This window comes from Apium graveolens, chromosome 10, assembly GCF_009905375.1.
Source record: "Apium graveolens cultivar Ventura chromosome 10, ASM990537v1, whole genome shotgun sequence".
Classification (NCBI taxonomy): Eukaryota; Viridiplantae; Streptophyta; class Magnoliopsida; order Apiales; family Apiaceae; genus Apium; species Apium graveolens.
In genome coordinates this window covers 177,782,460-177,787,350 of record NC_133656.1, presented here as the reverse complement: position 1 = coordinate 177,787,350, position 4,891 = coordinate 177,782,460, and positions in this window count along the sequence as shown.

Below are 4,891 nucleotides of genomic sequence, written 5' to 3'. Positions count from 1 at the left end.
CTTATCTGTTATACGATTCTCTTAACTTTCGTTCGCGTTTATCGTTCGAGGGATCATATCCGGGATCTTATTACTTGGGTTCCCCTAAACTTTTCTCAATATTTTATATTCCTTTTATGATCCTCTCTTATAATCCTTGAATTAAAATCCTTTTAATCATGTTACCTTATACTCAATTCTTTCGGTATCTGGTGGATTTTCGGGAAAAATCAAAGTGTTCGAATTTTGATTCTGACGATCTTTACATACACTTATTTACTTTATGGAATACTAATACGATCTTAGAATTTCCATAATAGTACTCCTATATATCGTGGTCTGATAATTTTTCTTAATCAGCATTGTCAACACAAGTTACTATTCATCGGGGTTTCAAAAATTTCCAAAAATTGGGGTTATAACAGTTTCATTACTGGCAATCTTGAGCTGATCTTTAAGTCTGAAAAATCTTCTGACTCCTTTATTGTCTCTGAACTCCATCAACCAATGAGGTGATTTATGAACTGTAATTCCACGCTCTGGGATGAGTAATGTTCTAGGCAAGGCATTGGGCTCCCACCAAGTTTTCCTTATGCTGGCAATCTTGTTGAGAATCTCAGTTTTGGCAGTCCTGGTAAAGCCAGAATCCCTTTTTATAGCTGAGTAGACTCTAACCAAGGTAGAATAGCCTTCATCCAGAATTCTGTAAAGGGGCCAAGTCCTTTCCCCACTTCCTTTGTATTTGAACACTAGTCTTTCTGGTAGCTGTCTGTAGGCATCTATTCCCCTTACTTCCTCCAGCTCATCCAGATAGAGTTCAATGTCTGTAAACTCCTTTATGTCACAAATATGAACATAATCATCCTTTGAGGCTTGTGACTTAGGCTTAGGCTTCTGAGTGAATTTGATTGAGGTTAGAGGAGGTGTTGATTTGATTTTTCTTTTCTGTTTCTTTGATGGTGGAGAAGTGGTTAAGAAGGTGGGCAATTTGATGGTGTCCCAATCAATTGGTTCCTCCTTAGGAGTGATTGTTTCACCATGGATGTTTATGAAGGGGTCAGGCACAATGGGTTCAGGAATAGAAGGTAGTGGTTTGGATTTTGATTGGGTTTCTTCAGTTTCATCTACAATCTTCCTTTTTGCATTGGCCTTCTTTATGTTCCCTTTCTGCCATTTCTTTCTTTCCTCACTTCTTTCTTCCACATCATCACTAAACATGTCAACCATACATACATCTTCACCCTTGTATTCAATTTCTTTCTTTTCTTCAGCTTGACTTGACTTTAGCTGTTTTTCAAGCTTTGCTTGTTGTAAGGCACATGTCATAGCCTATTTGTACATTCGAGGATTTAACTCAACTCAAATAAGAATGTAATAAGTAGATAGTGGATCTACCGTCAAAGAGATCTCGTAAAGTAATATCTGTCAAAGGATTCAGAGACAAGGTTCATCTACAGACTTGAGGAATTAATTCACTGGAAGAAGTTCAAGAAATTGATCATGCCTCAGTGATATAAATCAAGATTGTGGATTTAATCAAGTGACAGAGATCTCGTCAGGGTATCAATTAATTACAAGAATTTAGTCTGAAGAAAATCAAGAGTATCAAGGTCAAGGCTTGAAGAAACGTCACGGAAGTTAGTCACTCATGAACCAGATAGTACATCGAGTGTCAACATTGAAGTGGTCGAATTGATTCATAATTGACAGTGATTTTCAGAAGAATGGTTGCTGCTCAAGATTAGTATTAATTCTCTATTAATTAATTAAGTCATATAATTTAATTAAGAAAATAAATTATATCTGCAATGATTAATTTATTGATTAATTGAATTAATTGATTAATTAATTCAGAATTAATATTAAGGATTTTCAGAATTTAAATTGGATTAAAATCTATTTAAATTCAACAAGACAATCTGATTGTACTAATATGACAATCGGTATGACAATTGATAGTCATACCGAAAGTCATGCTAGTACAAATAATTGTCTTGCCGAAATTTACACTGGGAGGAGGATAGTCTTGCAAGTTCATTCTGATAGTCTTGCTAGTTCATTTGATAGTCCTACCGAAAGTCTTGCTAGCTGTTGGGATTGTCTTGCTGAGCTCAGGATTGTCATTCCAGTTCATTCCATTCTGTTGATTGATTAAAAAGACAGAAGCAACCATTCAACAACCAGACACAACACAACAGAACCCGAGAACAAGAAGAAAAAGAAGCAGAACAAATATTTCATCTTCTCTGCTAATTTCAAGACATAATTTCTAGTTTGTAAAGTTAAATCCAAACCACTAGAAATCTTTATCTTGTTCTTGTGTAACAATCTAGCGGATCAAAATCCCTAGAACTTAATCTCAAATCACGTTTAGCATTTGATTCTAATTATTGCAAAAATAGGAAAAGTTCATGTCGAATTTATTCTAAATTTGTGATAATTAATTTGAGATTAATTCCTTGTAATTTGAGACTTTTGTGATTTTTTCAACTCCGTGAATTTTTATTTATTCAAAAATTCATAATGACTTCACAAAAAGTTGGAACCGTTAAAATTCCACTATTTGATAAAGAAATTATATCATGTGGAAGAAGAAGATGCTATTATTTTTACAAGTTGCAAATCCCAAATATCTGAACTTGTTAAAGAAGGGTCTAAAAACTCCGATGGTTATTGAACCAGAGGTGATAGTAGATGATGTTGTGATTACCATAGCTAGAACCTATCCAAAAGAGCCTGAAGATTTTACTCCTGCTGAAAAGGAAGAAGCCTCCTTGGATGCCAGCCTTCAATTAATATTAATTGATTCCCTTGATCCCTTGATGAACAAACATGTGATGAACTGTAAAAATTCCAAACACATGTGGGAAACTATTGAGGTGATTAATGAAGGCACAGAGGAAGTTAGGGAGAACAAGTTGGAGATCCTAACCTCTGGATATGAACACTTTAAATCCAATCCAAGAGAAGGAATTACTGAAGTGTTTGAGAGGTACAATGCGTTGATCAACAACCTGAACATGAATGGAAAATATTATTCAATCAGGGAGGTCAACAAAAAGTTCCTTTTAACACTGCCAACTCATCTTGAACATAGAATCACTGCCATTAGAGAAGCTAGAGATCTGAGTGAGATTTCTTTGGATAGACTCTATGGTGTGTTAAAAACCTATGAGTTGGAGCAGATTCAGCAGAAGGAAGTCTACGGGAAAGATAGAATGGTCATCACATCTACTGCTCTTGTAGCTGAAGGTCAACAACAACAACAATCTCAACAGTCGGAGAGAATGGTACAGTTTTCCAAGGCTGAGGAAAATATATTAGTAGCAGAATATGATCCTCTTACTACAAATCAATCCAGTGATGATTTTTATTCCTTGGAAGAGCTGAAGCAATTGGAAGATGAGTCAATGGCCCAAATTGTCAAGAGATTCTCCAATGTCAGATTCAAGAGAAATCCCAAGTTCAAGTACAAGTCCAACTACAACAAATTCCAGAAAGGTGGATCTTCATCCTCTAACACCAGCAGTGGTGGATACAAAACAGGGATGGTTGATCGGAGCACCATCAAATGCTATAACTGCAATGAGTTGGGACACTTTGCCACAGAATGTAGGAAGCCAAAGCAAGTAAGGAAGAACTCTTATGATTCAAATCAGAAGAGTAACTCTGAAAAGGCTTATCTGGCAAAGGGAAGAAGCTGAGATGATACTGATAGTGAAGATGAAGAAGAAGGGAATCTTGCTTTTATAGCTATTGATGGAAAAGCTTCATCGTCAAGAAAAGAGGTAAAATATACTGATGCTGAGTTAGTTTATCATCTAGGAGGTAACTTAGATTGTGCTCATCGTGATAATGAACTGTTAAGTTTACAGATCAAAGACCTTGAGAAAGAGGTCAATGAATTAAGACTTGTGCACATTAATCAAGACAAGTTAAAAGAACAAGTATCTTTTCTAGAGAATAGAGTTGACTGTTATAGAAAACTCAAAACTATTCTCAAAGACAAGATCATCGGTCTTGAGACTAAGGTTAGAGCCTACTTCAATTCTTGTTCGAAGGCTAAAGAGTTCTACAGTAAGCAAGCTATTAATCAAACAGCTGGAATAGGTTATGATTACAATGCTGCTATTGGAGAATTAGGCATAAACTCCCCTCCTCATGTCTGTGCTAAAGGGAGGGAAGTACCACATGTGCTTAAGGGTGTTGATGAACCCCTCTATAAAACATCAATTGCTGAACCATTTGATGCGACCTCTTCTGTTATTCAAGAAGAAATACATGCTGAAGATCTTGCTAATGAGAAGGTTGTTTCCAAGTCGAGTGTGTCGAAAGTTCCAGTCAAAGTTGTGAAAGCAACCGAGACTAACTCAGACACACATGAGTTGGATAACAAAAATGCCATGTCTACCATGCATAAATTGCCTGCTGTTAATATCTCTCATAAAGCATGTGGTGTTTCTAATTGTATGTCTTGTGCTTTTAATATGATGTATGCTTATTTAATGGTAAGCATGTTTCTAATGATAAGACTACTCCTCGTTAGCATGTGAATAACAAGAAGAATGATAGGTCTAAGACTGCTAGTCCTTCTAAAGCTAGAAAGGAGACATTTGTGCCTAAGCCTAAACAGAAATTTGTTAAGGCTGTTTACAAGGTCAAATGTTCAGTCAGTGAGAAAGTTGAGACCATTAAAATTAAAAATGTTGATTTGCCTGACAAAGGACAATTCTACAAGTATGCCGGGCCCAACCAAGTTTGGGTTCTGAAGAAGGTCTAATCCATTTGTAGTGCAGGGCATTAAACAGGTGTAACCGGTAGTATGGATTCTTGACAGTGGATCATCAAGACATATGATCGGAGATAGAGCCCTGCTATCAAATGTGGTTGAGAAAGCTGGCCCCCTGGTTAC